The following is a 19,987-nucleotide window of genomic DNA, read 5'->3' on the forward strand; positions in this document are numbered from 1 at the left end:
GCAGAGGGGTTGTTTGGTTTATTTAGTTTTATTTTTTAAAAACTTCCTACTTCTTTTTAATTCCTCGCCCACACAAATCCATGGGGTGAACAAGCAAGGTCTTAGTCCAGCTGGTTTTGGACGCACTTAGAAGTCCCCACGGGGATTTTTTATCTGGCAGGGCTGGGATACTCTCTTCCCGGTCACAGCTAACATAAGAACATTTCTACTGATTAGTTGCACTTATTTATTTGTCCAAACACACAGCAGCCCAAGCCTGTATTTGTATGTGTACTCAAATGTCTTCCAAAAGCCACTCCTACCACCCCTGCAAAATAGTTGGAGGGTGACACAAGAGTGATAAACATCTGGCCATGGGAATGCTCTGGACTGAATGAACAGGAGTTGTGAATGGGACCAGTGGCTGCTGAAGTGATGGTGACTTCACTCCACACGAGACTGAAATAACCCAGGCTTCTATGCCCTTGTGTCCCAAAGGAGAGGCAGTGACCCTGAGCACCCAGCTCAGGACAGTCCCTCGCTCAAGGAAGAGGCTTCAGTAGATGCTTCATCCAAGCTTTTCTGTTGGCATGGATTGAGGCTGGATTTGTGCTTAATGGTTCACACTGATATCCGTGCTTAGTGTTGACTCACAGGAGGAAGCAGTGGTTTGTGATCTGTGGCAGGAATCAGCTGTTCTGTTCGTCAAAGCTTCCAGCTTGATGATGGGATATTTGTTGGAAGATGTAAGAAATTCTACTGCTTGGGACTTAAATAATGTCACTTAATTGCTGAGACACTGGGAAAGCCTCAGAGACTGAGTCCATACCAACTGCTTGTTCACATGCTACTAAAATCCTGCTGGTGTAAGTATATTCCTAGACAAACATGATTTTGTTCTTTGCTCAGGGGAGTTAGCAAAGTTTTATTATTTTTTATTATTTTTCAAGCATTGCCTCCACAAGCTACTCAAACTTCTCCAGGTAAATATTTTTTGCCATTACTACTAAGTAGGTACTTTTTAAAAACATTAGAAAAATGAAGGCCTAAATGAAATCCTGAAACAATCAAAACATCCAGTTCTGAAACCTTTTTAACCCTCAGTTATTTTCTCTGGTTTATGGGTGTCTTCCCCAGTCTCTTTTGTAATGCTTTGGGTTTTGCTTAAAAACATTGCAGTAGTGGGAAATGGTTTTGACAGAAGATCCAGCCCTTTTTTTTCATGTCCTCAGCACAGAGGCAGCAACTATTAGAAGAAAACCCCAAATATTTTCCAGCTGACGTGTTTCTCATCTGCCACTCTTGTGGGCACAGGGAAATGCAGGAACGCTCTGCCCAACTGCTGGCAGTGCCCTGAACATGCCACTTGCTCTTCTTTCCCAGGGCAGCACAAACTGACTCTCCAAGCTCAACACAAATTTCATGGTCCAGCTTTTTAGGTCCACGCATGCCACAACCCACAATACAAAGAGCCCAGCTTGGCTCTGAGCCCTTGCAGGTGCTGATGGTGGAGGATTCCATGGACCACCTGGTCCTGCACCTTATATCCCTCCTAGCCCTCATCTGCAGGACATTTGCAGCTGTCTCAGGAATTGCTAGTGTCCTAGAATCCCTCCACTTTTTGACCTGAATCTTTAGCCCTTCTGTGCTTCCCTTCTTCCCTCTGCTGCCCATAATTAGGGGCAGATCTCAGACAACAGGAACAGGTTGGAGTGGGAATAGGAGTTGATGTGGCTCAGGCTGGCTTAGAAGTCAGTGATGAACTCAGACAAGGACCAGGGTGGCTGTGCTCTGGGAAGGCTGTGATCACCCCAAAGACCTCCCCTTCTCGACTTGGGGTCCTTCAGCATGTGCCAGACTCAGATCCCAAGAAACTCCAAGCCCTGTGTCGTTTCTGCACAGACTTGCCCTGCTCATCTCAAGCCAGAGGTGCCTGATGAAGCTCCTGCTACTTTCCACAGTGGCCCAGAGCAGGGACCTGGCTCTGCTTGCATCTCCTTGGGTAGAGGTATTTCCAACTGCCACCGTAACATCACTTTTCTCCTCCATCACAGATGCACAAGAAGGGAAACTGCCAAATCATAGGGGTTTATCTACTTTGGCTCTTGAGAAATCTCTTTTTCTTCCTTTGGTAACCTGTGCCTTATCTCTATAGGTGAAGAGCTGGTTTATCTCTATAGGTGAAGAGCTCTATAAGTGAAGATGCATGGCTGGAAAGAGAGGCTGAATCAGAGAGTTTTGGCAGTGGCCAGGCTAAAGGTGGGGTTTAAGCATGGTACCAGCTGCAGGAGCCACGAAGGTTCAAGCAGCCCCTACCAGAAGCATCCCCAGCTGCTCCCAAGCCACCTGCACCTCTCCTAGAGGCAACCCCTTGCTGGCATTGGGATTTCTCTGAATGTGAATCTTGATCTTTGGAGGGCTTTTTTTCTCATAGGCAGAGTTGCATGGAAATAACCTGATGTGGCAATCTGCTCTTTGCACCGAAGGGGTTAAAGTCTGCTCCCTCCTAGGCTGACCGTGGAAAATACTGCTCATGCCAGGGACTATGCAGGACAGAAACTAGGGCTCCTAGGATACAATTTATACAAATAATACAACTTGTTCCACGAGCGGCGGAAACCAGCAAAGCCTGGTTTCCGATGGGTTTATGTTGTGGAGTAAAGGACGTGCAGGAGCTTTCACTGCCCAGTAGAAGCTTCTCATCAGCCACCAAACTTTACAAAACTTACATTCCCATAATAACTGGGAGTCCCCGTACCATGTGGCTGAAAGTGTCCAAAAAGCAGGAGAGTTGGAGAAGAGGGCTGCAGGAGTAGTGTGGCTGTGTAAACCTTGTTTCTGTAGAATATCATTATATATATTTTCTGTTGTAAAAATGAGGATGCAGGCTGACAAACTCTGGGCAAGTTTAATGATGTTTCCATCATTTTCTACCTCAAACAATATATCCATTTTGTGATAGTGATCATTTTGCCAGAGCCAAAGGCACTCAAAGGCAGAGGTGTTACATGACAAAGTGTTGGGTTGAGGTACTTTAGGTCCACAGGGAGAGGAGGTGTTATTCTGTTTGGCAGTCTGGCTTTTGGCCTTCAAACCGGAGAAACTTGTGTCCCAAACTTCCCATTTCAGCCCAGACTTGGCATTTTTGCTTTACCTGGATACCTGGGGGTCAATATGTGCTAAAAGCAGAGCCCTGCCCCTGTCCTCTGCACCAGGTGTGAGCAACCTCTGAGCTGTATCTGACAGTGGGAAGATCCAGTTTTCACATATCCAGCTTCTGGCAACCACATAAAGAAACCAGCAGCTTGGTTTCCTACTTTTTTCTCTGCTGGGATCATGTTATATTTGATTTCTAGGAGAGAATACACGTGTGATGGAGATGTTCAGCAGATGTGTGCTGGAGCTTCACAGGAACCAGACCTAAATCTGTTTGTTACAAGCCCCTTCTTGGGAGCAGCACCAGCTCATATCACCCTTTGAGGGACAGAGGAGCAGTGGAGATAAGGCAGGGGTTTCTAACTAAAGCCAACAAAGATGTGCTTGATGCTTTTCATCAGGATATGGTGAAGGCTCCTTGGTGATGCACTAGTGGGGAGAAGGAAGAGGGGGAGCTGCTGTGTCATTTTCATAGGGTGGCAGTAGGACCACTGGTGTGCCCTCACTTTGAGCCACCCACCCCTGGGGAAGGCCCCAGCAGAACTTGGTGTCCTTTGAGTGAGTGGGGACTGGGGGAGCCCCATTCTTGTCCCCACTTACCTGGGTAGGAAGCACTGTGGTCTACATTCTCCCCCAGTCTCCTGAGCCAGTCATGGAAGCTGTGACTCTGGTGTGCTCCTTGACAATTTGTCTCTGTGTTTGAGGGATGAGCATAAAAGCTGTGCCCAGCCAGGTAGGGTGGCAGGAGGCTGCTTTGCCTCTCTGAGAGCACATCCTGGAGCTGTGGTGTTGGCAGAGCTGACACAGTTGAGGTGACTTGTTACTGCCAGTGCAGGAGACACCACTGGAGTGTTCACTGTCAGGGGAGGAGAGGGTCTCGAGGTAAACAGAGCAAGGCTGGCAGATGACTGCACCATCCCTGTGCAACCTCGTCTAAGCCTATTTATATAAATCATGTGAAACCCAAATTAGAATTTTATCCATCTGCTGTGCTGTAAGTCGCTCTTCCACCAGCACAGCAAGCCAAGAAAATGCTCTTAACTCCGTAAGATCTGCCTCGAGTGTGAGAAAGTTTTGTGTACAAGGCCTGTGGCTGGTGTGGGGGGTGCAATGCTGCACATCCTGCAAGGCTGCAGGACAGGCTGTCACCAGGTCCTCCAGTGGACAGCAGTGTCTTGACATCAAAGGCAAGCCAGGTAGAGGTGTGGATGTTCAGTGAGAAGTCTCCAAGGCTCCTCACTGTGTGTGGGAGGACAAGGGCTCACCTCTGTCTCATGTGTGACACAACCATGACTGAAAATGTGGAGCAAGACCAGTTCTGCCTGGCTCCTGTCCCAGTGCTGGTGCCCAAACACTGGGGTTAACTTGCCATGGTTTGGCACACTGAGGAAGGTAGGGAAATGCCCTCTTTTCTTTCCCATGTTTCTTGCTTGTAACAAAGCTGTACTTTCAGCCTTTCCCTCAGGGAGGCTGTTACCCCTTTGGTTTGCAGATGCCCAGTGCTCTCCACGGGGCAGCTCCTTGGAGGAGTTACACCCAGGCAACCCCAGCGTGGCCACAGCTCTGTGCCTGCCTCAGTCTGGTCACTGAACCTGCCACTCCTGTGGGAGCACACAGTTGTGGGAGCATCCCAGGGCCACTCCTGTGGGAGCACACAGTTGTGGGAGCATCCCAGAGCCGATGACTTGGCCAGCCAGAGGCTGCCCTGGCAGCCAGCATGGGGCTGGCCACACCACAGCACAGCAATTTCTAGGAAACATGTCTGCCTCCTCACACGGGAGGTCCCTGATGGAGATGATGACTCACCAAGGGATCTTTTGACCTCTTTACCCGCCACTGTTGCTATCTGCCTTTCTTGGCATTTAGTGCTTTTCCTGTCATTAAAAATAAAACCTTCTTTTTAAGCATTATTATTATTATTTTCCCTTCACCAAATTGAGGATTTCAGCAAACAGTTTGGGGGTAAACAAGAAAAGATGACACTGTGGAGGAACAGTTGGTCAAGTTTGTGAGAGATGGAGCCAGATCTAAATATGGCACAGCCTTGCTGGTATGGAGCAGAAGGAAGGAGGCATATGTGTCTGAGCAGTTGGATTGCTGCATGCTCTGTTAGATTTCCTTAACATCAAGTGTGTATCTTCCTCTTTTCTTTCCTTTTTAGCATAAAAAAAGGAGTAGAAGCTCACCAAAAATGTCTTTGGGTGGAAATAGGGAAGGACAACAACGAGGTGATGGACCCTCTCCATTCCCACTGGCTCAGCTGACAGGTTATGTCTGGATATCCAGACATATGTCAGATATCTGGATGAGATGCTCCTCTGCAAAGACCAAAACCAGGAGTCCACCCCCAAAATCTGATCTGGTAAAGGCCTTTTCCTAGGTGACCTCCATGCCACTTGGTACTGATGGGGTGACCACTTTGGGCCATGTATCCCACAGAGTCCAAGATCTGCAAGAGGGAGGAGGTCAGTGGTGCTCATCTGGAGATGCTGCACACTGTCAGCCTCCCAGCTGGGCCTCTGCACACCAGCAGCAAGATGGACCAGGTGCTCTGGGCAGTGCCCTCAACCTGGGTGTCTCCTCCAAAGTCCCAGGCCACTTTCTGACAGCAGAAAACCTGATTCCCTCTGGCAGTTAGTTCCTCCTGGGAAGTACATCCTCACACCCCACTGGTTGCATCAGCCTTTTGAGGCCCTTTGCTGACAAAAAGCCTGCAGAGAAATCAATGTCCTTGGAGGGTGTTCACTGCTGGGAAGAGCTGCACAAGGGTTTCACTCTCCCTCTGTGGCTGACTGTGGAGACAACCAAAGGCCAGGCTGTGCCAGGGAGACAATGTGCTGCATGCACTCTGCCAGTCCTCATTTGGCTCCTGTCTATCCTGGTGGGCAACTCACAACCCCTGGGCTGAGGAACTGAAGCGTTCTTGTCTATGGGATGCTCTTGGTGGGTTTTTCCCTACCCAGGGAAAGGCAGGGAGCTGGAGAGGAGAAGCCAAAAGTGAGACTGTTGAAAGCAGCTTCAGTCAGGGCTGTGCACAACATAACCTCCATTAAAAAATCAGCATTTGCCAGCAAATACCATGGTTTTCTTGTGATTTAATTGCTTCAGAGTCAGTCTCCTAAACTGCATTTTAGATTAGAGACCCAAAATCCTCAGCACAGAAGAGCTACAGAGAGAGAATGAAGCAAGGCAGGTGCCAGAGCACTGGTTGTGCTGCCTGGTGTGTCACAGCAGTCTTGGCTGCCTCAGAGCAGCACCTCAGCTACATCTCCTGCCCTCTGAAGACTTGTGTGGAAATGACCAAGAAACAAAGGGCTCAGCCTGCTCCTGGAAGAGGAAAAAGCTGTTGGTGTTGAATGAAGGGGCTGAGAACAGTGCCTGACTGTCTGCATTCACACCCTGGGAAAGCAGTTGAAGATTGATCCTGGTTTGGTCATCCACTGATGAGCTAATTTTTAACACCAACCATGTGAGTATAAAAAGGATTAACCCTAAGTTTAAGAGCTTTAATCACATAAAAAGGACATAGTCAAAAGCATTTGTGTAAGGAGATGTTTCAAATGCCCTTTTGCAAATGCAGAAGTTCATCCTATTTGGAGAGGTAGAAACAGGACTATAGAAACAATCTCCTGCAATGCAACACTGCTGCTGTTTTCACAATTTAGCTTAATTCATTTTTATGATCAAGCTCTTAATTCAGTTTAACTCAGTCTCTTTTCTCCCCCTGCTCCCCCTGCGCAGTGCAATCCCATTTGTGTCTAGGTTACTGGCAACCAGTATATCAAGCTCTAGCCAAGCATGTATTAAAATAAAGCTGCAATCTGCTGAAAAACAGGTTTTAAGATGGAAACAAATAATTAGAAACACACAAATTAGTGTCTGTCTGACAACAGGTTGAGCTCTGCATGGATTTAAACAAAGCTGTAATGGCAGGATGTGAGCGATTCAAACTGGCGGCAGTGGCTGAGTATTGATTTTAATGGGTCAGCTGGAAAAGATGTGGGCAAGGAGCAAACCTGGTTGGTTTTGGCTCGGGCTGAGCACCCAGAACTGTGAGATAAAAGAGAAACACGTGGGGGCTGTGTGAAACTCACGGCCTTTTAAGGACTGAGGCCTCGGATGAAGCAGAAGCTTTGGCTGATGTCAGTGCAGCTGCTGCTGCCTGGCCCTGGTCCTGCCCTTCTGCAGGTGCCTGCACGGGTGGGCATTTGCTGGGCAGTGGTGACACAGCAGAGGAAAGGTGTGGAAGCACTTTCTGTGGTTTTGTACCTTTGCTGTGGATTTTTTAGTGCCTGCAGACTCCAGCGGTCTGGCAGTGCCCCTGGGCAAGGCAGAGAGCCCTGCCTGTGCCGCTCAGCTGGGCAATGGACAGCAGGGCCTCTGGAGAGCTTTCCAGCAGCTGTTGGGAGCAATTCAGTCAAATAGACTTTTTCTCTCATTCACGTGAAGGTCTCACCGCTGGAATCGCAGCGTGCCCAGTCCTCAGCAAGTGTGTGAGTGAGCAAATCACTCCAGCAGCATGGATCGTTCTTGTGCACCCATTGTTATGGAAATCGCCTTAGAGACTGTTGCTCCAGCAAACATTTTTAGAAGCACGAGTGTGTTGCGCAACAGGAAAACTACTCGGAGGTGAGGAAAACCCCCCTGCAGGCTCTCAGCGCTGCCCCTTCCTGCAGTGCTGCCGAGGAGCCCTGCTGGCACTCCTGGTAGGGATGGGATTTAGGGTGTTTCTTTGCCTGGTGAGTGCCTTTGGAGGAGAAGCCCCTTCTGCGTCAGTCTCCAAGGAAACCCTTGGTGTTGCGTTGCTCAGCCTTTGTTGCACGCCTGGAGTTTGGGCAGTGGCTCACACATCCCAGACTTGTGCTGGAATCATACATCCACACTTTGATCTGACAGTGGCATTTTTTGAGTGAAAAATTTAGGCAAATTGTGGGGTTTTCCTACCCCTAGATGCCATTTTATCTCAAAGAGACTCATGGTTGGGTTTGGTGTGCAGGAGAAGTGAAACCAGCCCTATCTCTGTTTCGAATGCACATTCCTCACTGTTGAGTCTGGAAGGAGAAGCCTTCTAATGCTCCCACACCTCCCAGCTTCTCAAGAGCAAGCCTGGGAGCTGTGGTGGTTACAGAGAAGCTTGGGCAGCAGGTGCTTCCAGGTGTGCTGCCACCAGCCTGGGAGCAGTGCCTGAGCCAGAGCAGGTCACCCCAAGCTGGCTGCCTCTGTTCACTGCCTGGGGACAAGCAGGAGGAGGGAGGAGAACAGGTCACTGGCCCAAATTTTCCAAACACCCACAGACTGGGGCTGGCCACCCTCATGGGCAGTTTCACTGCTCACCCCCCATTTGTGCTGAAATGCCCAGCCCTGAGTTTTAATCAAAAAAACCCATCTCTTCTTGTCTCGATTAACTACAAACAATTGCTTCTCTTGTGTTTGCTCATGGTCCTCATCACTGCCTGCTGTGGAGCAGGACCAGCTCTCCAGCCTGTGCCCAGGAGCTTCAAGCAGCCTCAGCTGATGGAAGGGAAAAGCACGGATCCAGTGACCTTTGTTTGCGTAACTGCTGCCCACAGTCCCTGCCTGACATTTGAGGAGTGCTGTAAGTGCTGGAGGGGGCATGGAGATGGGGTATTGGGCAAAGCACACGAACCTCATCCTTGCTGGTAGAATGCCAGGCTGAGCTGTGACCCTTCCTTTCTCTCTCTGGAAGTCCCAGTTGACTTTCATGGTGGTGTCTCACCGGGAACCAAGAACAAGTCACTTCCTTCAGCTCCTTGCTGGCCAGGCAGAGAGACTGACCACAGGTTGTCTATTCCCAGGACTGTTTTACTGCCACCAGCAATGGAGCTGGAGCAGGGTGGAATGTTTGGCTCTGTGGGATGTTGTGTTGCTCACTGCCAGTGCCATGGGATGGGGCAAAGAGGGAGCTGATAGGCTGGATATGGGAGGGGACCTTGTCATCCCGACAGAGATGCTGGGTGGTGGCAAGATGCCACTGAGCAGTCTGGCTGTTAAACACTGACCTGTTGGGTCCCCAGCTTCAGTCTGACTGCTCCTTGGCATCCCCCCAGCACTGCCTGGGGTGGGGAAGGACAACTCCATCCCATCCCAAGCCTGCCTCCTTTGGCTTTTCCAAGCTGCCTGGTCTTAATTTCTCTAAGTACTTCCTGCATGACCACAGTGCTGGGTTCTGCAGATGTGGTTGAAGCCACAGAGAACCCTGACCCTAGCACTGGTGAATTGTCCAGCTTTGCAGCCAGTACAGCTGAAAGGGTGTTTTTCTCCCTGAACGTGGCCAACTTGTTATCCTAAGGATCCTTGGTGTTGCTAACCCCCAAAGCTCAACACTCAACAGCCAGAAGCACGAGATCAGCATAAGCTCACAACTTTCTTTGGATAAAAAAAATTTGGGGGGAGGATGAGGAAGGATAATTCTTTGGATTTTACATTCTAAGCCACTTGTGCTTATTTTACCTCTCTTGGTACTTTATCTGCTGCACTTGTGCTGGCTGGAAGCTCCCTTTTGTTTGCTTTTAATGAGAAAACTGATCTTTTTAGGGCAGGTAGCTGAAGCTTGGCCACAGGAACTGAGCCCTGGGCCATGCCTGACTATGAAAGTCAGATGCCTTTGCTGGACATCTGGCTGCTTTAGTGCCAGATAGCAGGGAAGAGCACTTTAATATTTATCCTGAGCTAAAAAAACAAGTAGAATGGAGAAAAATATACAAAGTAGGCCATGAAAACAGGGTTTGTGAACATCTGAGATCCGCTCCTAATTAATAGCAGTTCCCATCCCAGAAATCATACCATTCAGCAAAAGTTAATCATCTTTGCTCATACATACAATACACTTCAAGAGAGAATGAGTCACCCTCATTGAAATGTCTAATGTTATGAAATCCAGTGTGACTGATGTAACAGACCCAGCTAAGCTCTCCAAATTGGCCGGCAGCACCACGGCGAAGCCGCCTGTGTGAGTTGATTTCATTGAGTTTTGCTTGTTTGCACCTAGGATGGATTTTCCCTTTAGTTACTGGAACAGACTCACAGCAAAGGGCCCAGGAAGGATGTGGGAGGGCAGGTGAGTGTGGCAGGAGGGGTTGGTATCACCAAGCCCCCATGGTCCTCACCTTCCAGCACACAGCTGCCTATCCCCACCTCTGGGAGCCCACAATGCTACTCTGCACAGCAGCCCTGATCCTGCAAATACTTGGGCACCCACATAATTCACAGCTCTTTGGGGTGTCTGGGACTAGCACTTCAATCACACCACTCTGCATGTTTAACCATTTGTAGGCCTGGGGATTTATTCTTCCCTGCTTGGTTGAGAGAGAAATGTAGGTTGAATTTAGCATTAAGATTCTGCCTTGATATCAGCTGTCCTCTCTTAAATTAAATATTATTACCTGCAAACATTTCCTTTTAGCACTGGGAGCCGTTTGCTTGGTGTACTTTGTTTAAATGTCACCATATGAATTACTGAAAGTAATTTAAATATTTAAAGACATATACTGCAAGTCTAATTTTATTTTGAAATCTCGAGCCAGGCTCGCAGCTGATGCAGCAGATAAGAGCTCAGCCTGGCACCCCTGGTTCCTGGCCCAGTTCTTTAAATTAATGATTTGCATTTCTAACACCTTTCACCCAGCAAGTCTGGACTCTGAGATTTTTTCTCCAGCCAGATTTTCTTCTCTCTGAGGCTTTTCAGCCCCTCTAGGATGGGTGTGAGTCCCTTGGCAGGTTCACTCCCATCCACTTGTCCACCTTGGCTGCACTTCTGGGGCATCTGCTCCATAGGGCAAACCCTGGGAGCAATAACATCAGAAATGCCAGAGCCCCAGCAGAAGAGACAGCAGTGCTCTTGTATTTCATGTTTTCCAACTAGAGAAGATCTCCCTCCCGACAGAACCTTTTCATCTCTTGTTATCTTTATGAACAGCTTGAAAAAACCTAACATTTCTGGCACACCGGCCATGCTGCTGAAGAGCTGTTCCTCTTCCACCTGCTTGGATTAAAAGCTACAGGTAATGCTGTGGAGTAAATGAAAGGCTTTCCATGAGGAAATAAGCTAAAACAGTAAACAAAAGGCTGATTCTTAGAAGTGAAACAACTGAAGCTGTCACCAGGAAAACATGGTGATGAAGCACTGTGGTCCTCGGAAGTTGCCTTACATGTGTTGGAAATTACCTTCTGACTCAACCAGCTCAGTGTGTCTGGTGCCACTGTGCTAAAGCTTTTAGTTGACCTGAATAGCCGAGGTTCTCAAGGAAATAAAACATTTCCCATGAGAAATGTCACCACCAGAGCCAAGCCTTTCCCAAGAAAAGCTTGGGATAGGTGGGTGATTTCTCCTGCTCTGGGATTAGCCACCCTGAGGAGTTGAGCTCATCCCCGTGGGCAGCAGCTGCTCTGCAGGCACACCCAGGGCTCTGCTCTCACACCTCTGCTGCCACCGCAGGGAGGTCTTCAGTGCAAGGTCCAAGTGAATGCCTTTTAATCATTCTGCAGCTGTCTCCTGGAGTGTTCCTCTTTCCTGCTGCCCTTCTCCCTCCAGAGCCGAGTCTGGCTTCTTACGCAAAGCCGGTGACTCATTCCCTGGGATGTCTTTGCTTAAATTTGCCTGGTCACCTCTTTCCCTGAGCGCTGCTTCCTTACTTGTCAGACGGTGAGTGAAGGAATGGTGACACAGAGGCACAGTGTTGAGATGGCACCAGCTGCTCTCAGGATCCCCCTTTCCTTGTGCCCTGGGTGTCCCCAGGCCAGTGTCCCGTCTCTGTTGTGGGCAGTGGTCAGAAGGGAAGCAATATCTCCAATCCCATCCTTTTCTCCAAGCTGCACCACTTGAGCTATTAAATGCTGTGAGCTCTCCCTGCTCCCCTGGCTTTGCACGTTCCAGGGTGTCATTCACAAGGATCTCAATGTGAAAAGAGGAGCTTTATGGAGTCCAACAAAGGGAATATGAATCCCTGCCCCCAAGGAGGAATAACTCCACTCACCAGTACAAAGAGAGAACCAGCCAGCTGGAAAACAACTCTGCAGGTAAAGGCCTGGGAGGTGGACGACAAGTTGACCATGAGCCAATGCTGCTTTCTCACAGTCAGCAACATCATGGGCTGGATTAAGAAGAGCATTGCCAGCAGGCCAGGGGAGAAGGAGGAAGGAGATTTTGATTCATCCTTTTTGACCAAGCACTGCTGCCACTGGTGGAAACTGGATTGGCACTTTGTGAGTGTTTCAGATACTTCTTGCCAACTCTGAGGTCCAGCAAAGTGCTGCATGAAGGAACTTTAACCCCATTTCAAGGCTTGGGAAGCAGGACACAGAGGGAAGGGACCTGCCCAGCATCACACAATTAAGCCAGTGGTGGGTTGGGAAGTGACCAGACTCTTCCCTGAGGCCCAGTTCAGTTCCCTCTGTACTGGGTCATGTTCTTGCATTCAAAACTTGTGAGTGTACCCAAGAGTGTCAAGCTGGCTGGAACAGTGATCAACAGGAATTGCTAAATGAATTCACAGAAAATTGGAATTTTGTAAAATACATTAAATAAAAAACCCCCAAATCTGAGGCAAGTGAAAAAGAGATTGACCCAAGAGATTCTTTGTGTTCAAAATAAAGTCCTGTTTCCTGGAAACAAAATTTTTCTGGGGGAAAAAGAGCAGGACTCAGCTGAACATTGCTAACACTGGTAGGAAAAGAGAAGTTTTTTGATGCTCTGAAAGAGGAACCAGCCCCTTGCTCCTGAAATGCTTCACGGAAATGGCTTCTTGGGAGTTGTTCAGTTTTAGTTGCAGTAAGGGGTTGCAAAACCAGAGAATTTGGAGCAAGGAAAAATCCTCTGGAAGTAGAGCATCTTCACAGATATCCAGCAGATCTTCTCCATGAGAAAGCAGTGCTGCCACAGCAGAGGTGCTGAGAGCTCAGGGCAGGAGCCTGGGCTGCCTGTCCATCCGTAGCCACCAAATACACTCAAGTCAGAACAACTACATGAATGAAAAGCAGTGTTGTGGGGAACATGCACTGGCTGGGAGACCTGCCCAGCTTACTGGAATAAAAGGATATGAGCAATAAGTGACTTTTAAGCCACCCATGGTGAGAAGCAGCAGTACTGTGCAAACTGCTGCCCCAATGTCTGTGTTAGCTGAGGGTTTAACTGGTGCATTTTGGGGTTTCTGATAGCCAGGGCTGGGGGGCACTGCCACAGTGCTCAGGCTGCCTCTGATGTGTCACAGTGTAAATCCCAGGCAGTGCTGCCAAAGCCACTGGGACTGCCCTGGCTCCACCCTTTCAGCAGTGGGGAGAAGTCCTGGCTGGGTTTGCATTTCCGAGGAGCACCCAGGTGTTTTCCAGGACCAGGCTGAGGAGCAGCGACCACCCAGCTCCGTGTGGGGAGAGGCCTGTTCTGGTCGTTGGTGGCCCTGCTTGAAATCAAACTCAGCAGCATAGTGAAGAGGGAGAATGAAAGGCTGGTAAGCCAAAGCTTGGTGAAGTTTTATGTCTCCTCTGAGCTTCTCTTTCCTTCTCCCACTGGAAAGGCCATGCAGCACCTTCCCTGAGAGGCTTTGCACTGCCTGCAGCCATTTCAGATCTTAACCACTCGGCTTCTTCTCCTGCCCCAAGCCAGTGCTCCAGCAGCAGCTTGGGGGACATGAGTGAGGGTCACAAAACTCACCCCTGGACATGTACAGGGAGGTTAGGCTGGGGACACAGAGCTGGGTGCAGCCTGCTCAGGGACAGCCCTTCCTGGTGGGTGGCGAAGCTGCTTTCACAATGGTTTCCTGTGAAAAGCTTGCACCAGGAAGCTCCCCACTTAGGCTCCTTGGAAGAAAATCTTTCTCTGCAGGAAATTGCTTCTTGAAAACAGCCTGTGCGCCTGGGAGAAGCTGCTGAGGAGCTGACGTGTGCGGGGCGGCAAGGTGCCGGATCTGCAGAGCCAGGGAGGAGATGGAGCCAAGCAGAGGCAAGGGCAGCTACTCAGATAGCACCAGCAGGTGCTGCACTCCATGTCTTTGGCCATCCCTCATTGCCTGACTCTTTTCTAAGGAGGAAGGACTTTTCTGGCATAGAAAAGGAGGAATGTTTATAAGTGGGGTATGGAGGTGTGTGTTCAACTCCACGCTGTGCAGTCTGTGTCCAACATATGCCTCAGCCAGTTGAGAGTTATTGGCATCTTAAGTTCCATAAATATCCTGACCTACTCCATCATTGCAGTGACAGACTCTGGAGGGTCTAATGCCATAAGGAGCATTGGAGCTTGCCCCTCCTCTGGTCCTCTGCAGGGGAGGATTTTCCAAGGGTGGTGACACACAGCTTCCAGACCTGCTCATTTAAAACACACTGCTAAAAGGATAAATAATTTTAAATATTCTCCAGTTCTTCCTCTGGGAAGAGCCTGGAGCCCAGGAAGTGGTGCAGGGAAGAAGGGAAATGGTGTTGCTCAAGGATGTTTTCCCAGTTTAATTAGATTGGAGCTGCCCTTCCTTGCTGGTGGAGGCCCTGGGCTCATGGCTCCTGCGTAAACATGAGCCCCCTTTCTCTCCTGGCTTTCACAGAAAGCATATCGCTTTCCATAAAAATGCAGGGGTTTCCTCAAACCCTGAAGATGGAGCCAGACTTTTCTTGCATGGCCAGTGAGGGTAATGGGAACAAATTGAAATATAGGACATGTCAGTTCACTCTTTCACCATGAGGGTAGTCAACTACTGAAACAGGTTACCTGGAGGTGTCGAGTCTCCATCCTTGGAGATACTGGGATACCAAATAATAAGTGTAGTACTTGCCCTAAGAGATGTTGCTGTGAGACGTGAGCTGGACTGGACATTCCTCAGAGGAACCTCCAGCTTCAGCCCCTCTGGGCTGCTGTGACCACTGTGAGATGGTAACTGCCCCAGGCTGCCCAGACACTGCACCTGCCTTCTGGCTTTTGCACAGGAGGGGATGGTTTGCTTCTTCTGCAGGAACATGTCAGAGAACAATTTTGTTGTCTTGGGAGCAGAGTTCATTGACATATTGACATGAAATTCTCTAGCTATGCAGGAAAAGGGCAGCTCACGGAGTCAATGTTATGCCCATGTAATAGAAGAAAAATGGTACCATCCCAGGACCTGGTGATGCCAGTTTCACGTGCTTGTGGCTGCCTTGTGCTTCACAAGATGCTCCACAAAGGTTTCTCCTTGTGGTGCTTCTTTCCAAGCCTCCATCCATCTGCCTTGCCTTGAAGAAGATGCTTCCAGGGCTCAGCATCCCCCTCGGGATGGAGCTGATGGAGACTTTGCCCTGAGGCAGAGCTGTGGTAGGAAGGCTGAATCTGTTTCCATGGCTGAGCTGGGTGCCTGCACTGCCAGAGCTGATGCTCCACAGGGATGGTTTGCTGCAAGCAGGAGACTTGGACCCTCCTGCTGAGTGTTTGTGGGTGAAGGGCTTCGCCAGGCCAAAGTCATCTGACATTTTTCTCGGGGGCGGGTGAAGTTAATGAGTCCAGATTAGGCAGTGCGGAGGCTGGGGAGCTGGATTTCTGCTGAATATATATGAAGACAAATGTAAATTCTAAACTTTCTAGGGAGTATTTTTACCCTGGCTCAGTGTTAACATTGATAAAAATAGTCACAAATTAGTGCAGGAGTAGAAAGTAAAATTGGGGCTTTTTCTTTCCCTGTTAAAACCTTGCATCTGTTTCTCTACCAGGAGTTAACCTCTTGCATGCATTAATGAAACATGGGATAAACCATCAACAAGTGCCCTCTCCTGACAAAATAACTCCTACTCCTCAATAAGAAAGGGAAGCTGAAGTTAAATAAAAAGTCTTTAAAAAAAAATTTAAAGATAGAAAAAAGTGATTCAGTCCTAGAAATTCAGTGCTGCAAGAGGATGTTAACATCACACCAGCCCACCTGCCTGGTTCCTTAGCACCCAAACGCTTGCAAAGGTGATGGGAGGTATCAGCCCCATTCTACAGATGGAAAGAGTGCAGTACAGAAAACTGTGATTTCACTCAACATCACAGAGCAAAACAGAAGCTGGCCTGGGGGCCCAGGTTACCTGAGCTAATTCCCAGCTGAAATCCTGCTCACAGAATACTGCTTTGAGCTGCCAGCCCAGCATTAAGCTGCCAGGAAGGTGCTTCCTGGATGGATATTTGACCACAGGTACCTGGGACAGGTGAAGACTCCTTCTAGAAGGAGCTTAATAGTTTTATGGGTTGGTATCTGGGCCACAAATCATGCCTGATACCTCTTATTAGATGTAGCAAACAGCTGATGAACAGTGAGAATGTAAGTTCTAGGAAGGTTTAGCTGCTACAGCCCAGATTTGCCTGGGGAGAGACTGGAAGGAAAATCCTTTGGGGGTGAAATGTTGTGGAGAAAGTGCATGTTTCCAGAGGTTCATTTTAAAGAAGAAAATACATATTAACTTCTGACCAGCTTCTAATTTGCTTTACTCTTCAAATCCTTAGGAACCCCGGCCCTCGCCTAAGCTGTAGGTAGTACTATGCATCCCCTTGTGGTGTGACCCCTTCTGCCCTTTACTCACATCTTGCCTCTTCCCTTGGCTCAAAGCAGGGTCTGTCACATCCTTGGGAGTGATGCCACCACAGGAGCTGCCAGGGCCTTGAGTGGGTTTTGGGCAGACGTCTGCTAAGGATGCACTTACCTTGTGTTTTGCCATGACTCATGGTCTTTGTTTCTAAAACATCAAAACAGCCTGTGGGCTCTGCTGTCAGAGAATCAGGGAAAAGAGAGGTGATGGTGATGGAAATGAGGAATCTGAGATGGCATCTGCACCATGGGAGATGGGACAGATGAAGACAAAAGCAGTCTGAAGCCAAGCCAGCAAGATAGGGGTGTGGGCAAGGGGAAGTTAACTGGTCACTGCACTGGACTGTGCAGTAGAAAGACTGTTGGAGGAGAGAGTCTTTCCGCAGCAGAAGAACAACCAGAAAGATGCACACAGCCCATGTTAGAAACCCGGAGTCGAGTCTGGTCATATGGCATGGGGACAATGGCAATCCCCAGGCTCCCCACAGCAGAGGTCACAGCACCAAACCTGCCAGAGTTCAAGAAGTGTTTGAACAATGCTTTCAGGCATAGGGTGGGATTCTTGGGATGGTCCTGTGCAGAACTAGAAGCTGCATTCAGTAATACTTGTTGGTCCCTTCCAACTCAGGATATTCTGTGATTTTATGAATCCACATGTAAAGTGGTTATCACTTTGTGCTGTCCTTTTCACAAGCACTTGGGACTTTTGGGAACTGAGCTGGAAGCTGCCCATTTCTGGACATGTGTTGATCATCTGCCTGTCAGCAAAACATCACACAGGGGGAAACAAACACCACCAAGATCCCTGAGCCCCTGCCTGCCCCTCTGGGCTGAAGGAGGTGCTGGCACACCATGTCCTGACGCCAGCCTGCAAGCCATGTCTCAGGAAATCTTGTGGGGTCGAGATGCCTTCTCCATGGGAGGGGATTTGGGGGAATGCCCACAGCTCTCTGCACAGCAGGCATTTGTTCTCCGACGGGAGAAACCCCTCTGGCTGTGAGTCCGCGGAGCCTGGCAGGATGGTGCCTTTGGCTGAGGCGCACTTTGGGGCCGCTGACTCCAGAGGGCAGCACGGCGACGGGCTGGCACCGAGCGCTGCCCCTCGCCTGTGCCCGCCCTGCCTGCGGGCTGGCAGGGGCATTCACCAGGATGGCCCGAACCCCTGAGAACCCGGAGCAGGGAGAAGCGAGGGGAAGCTCTTCCAATATCCCTCAGGTCCTGGCTGGGCAGGCAGAGGATGTCACGCTGCTGTTAAGTGACAATATTTTGCTTTCACCCTTCTCAGGGTGAAATCTGGTCTTGCCTCCGCAGGTGATGCGTCTGGAGCCTGTGCCGAAACTTATGTGGTTGCTGATGCGACCGCAGAATGGAGGTGAAACATTTCTCTTCTGGTTTCACAGGACCACATGCCAGCGGTTCCATCTGCCTCTCTTGCACCACCAGGAAGGATCCCCGTAAGATTTCTGAGCTGTTTTCAGCACAACAGGGACTTTAGACCCAGATTTTCGTTCTTTGCACAAGCCGCTGCTGTTCCCCTTTTGAATTGAAGGTGCTTCGATAAACATTCTGAAAGGTCAGCTATTTTCACTGCCTGTGGCTTGCATAAGAACCTCAACATCCTCTGCTGCAAAGAGCAGTGTTAGGAACTTCCTACTGCCACACTGAATCACAATAGCTTCCCACAGCAACCAGTGGTAAAAATAAACTGGGCAAGGGGAAGTGGACAGCTTCTGCTGTTCCGCTTTCTTGGGCACACTTGAGTCACAAAAAAAAGCGATGTAGAACAAGACATTTATTTTGCTGATGCCAATGAAATCCATGAATGGTTCAGAGCTTGGTCCTGCTGAAATCACGGAGTGTTTTGCAATGAGATGGTTGTTGTGCTCAAAGTTAAGCATGTGCTCAAATGATGTTTTAAGTTGGTATTTTCATTAAGATCTAGACTTAGGAATTAGACTAAAAGGAGGCAGGGACCCCTGTGTATCTGAGTGCTGCTTTTAAGGCACAGGAATACAGCCCCCTTGGGATATTTTATGTGTTGAGGGTATATAAAAGACCACTGGGGAGACAGTGGCTCTGTAATGGTTTCATTAGTAGATCTTGGCTTTGAGAAAAGCAGATTTTGACCGGAAGAAAAGTGTCTTCAAATACAAATCAATCTGATGTTTTGCCTCGAGACAATGTCGTTTGAACAGCACAGTTTCCAACAACATTACAACTAAGATTCAGCGTGTGCACGTGTTTGTTGGTGTGTGGGGGAGTGTTTTAAGAGCAAAATCTTTCCTGTTACACAAGGTACAGCCCAGTTCTTGAAATTCAGCCAGCTGGGAAAAAAACGTGAGGAGACCTAGTCCAGTTGCTGAGCATGGGAATCTGCTGGTGAAACAGACCCTGCCTCTTCTCTTCAAACAGTGGTTGCTGACAAAGTTTACAGTAAGAGGCTAAAGAGATGAGAAGTTAAGAGAGAAAAAAAAAGGAATGGCTTATCTGTTCCAAACTGGGGAGGAATGGTTCCCCCCCACTCAGGGTCACAAGAATTTGGAGAGTAAGGGCTTGTAGGATAACCCAGCTGAGAAGAGACGACAGGAGAGCTCCAGTCAAACCTCTGGCTGAAAGCTGGGTCAGCCCTGCAGTCAGGCCAGGTTACCTGGGGATGCATTTAGTGGGATCTTGAAAACCAGCGAGGATGGAGATTGCACAACCTCTCTGAGCAATCCACCAATGTTTGACTGCCTGTATGGTGAAAATAGACTGCAGTAGAAGTGGCTCATACAGAATCACATTTTTAATGTCATCCTGCTCATTAAAAAGAGAAAGATCAGATCTATTTTGTAACAGGAACAGTTTGTGTGAGGCACGGAAAACTTCTGCTACCAGAGGACTGATTCACATGAAAAGGAATGTAAAAAAATAGAAGGAAACCGAAGGGTGCCTCCAGTTACATTCCTGTCTTGAAATGTTAGTGTTGCAGAACAAAAAGTTTGTATTTATAGTAGTGGATACCAACAGGGAAGATACTCTAAAAATAAACAAGGATGTACGGATAAAAACATCTATGTTGCAGCTTGTTCAGACAACGAAAGGGAATGCGGAGGTTTAATGAGTCTCAGTCGATTTTATTTTGGAACTGTGAGTTCCTGTCAAAGACCAAACGGGGCTGGGCACGACCCACTCAAAACTCACGCGGGCCTCCACACCCGGCCCGTGGACTGGGTCACTTCACCGCCTGACCTTTCTGTTAAACTTTAGCCTGCAGCCCGGCGGAGGGGTGCGGAGAGGTGCAGAGGGGTGCAGAGGGTCCGGGGGAGCTCGGCCGGGGCGGG

The 19,987-nt window shown here is 48.9% G+C and overlaps 1 long non-coding RNA gene across 1 annotated transcript; it reads left to right on the forward strand.

Moving 5' to 3' along the window:
• The first annotated feature begins 5,438 nt into the window (after positions 1–5,438).
• On the forward strand, positions 5,439–19,683 carry LOC146431785 (uncharacterized). Its single transcript, XR_014854762.1, has 4 exons — positions 5,439–6,604; positions 7,606–7,764; positions 8,603–8,731; positions 17,976–19,683. It is a non-coding gene; the product is annotated as an uncharacterized LOC146431785 (long non-coding RNA).
• Positions 19,684–19,987: the final 304 nt, after the last annotated feature.

The sequence above is a fragment of the Lichenostomus cassidix genome, chromosome 12 (genome assembly GCF_008360975.1).
Source record: "Lichenostomus cassidix isolate B80296 chromosome 12, HeHo_3.0, whole genome shotgun sequence".
Classification (NCBI taxonomy): Eukaryota; Metazoa; Chordata; class Aves; order Passeriformes; family Meliphagidae; genus Lichenostomus; species Lichenostomus cassidix.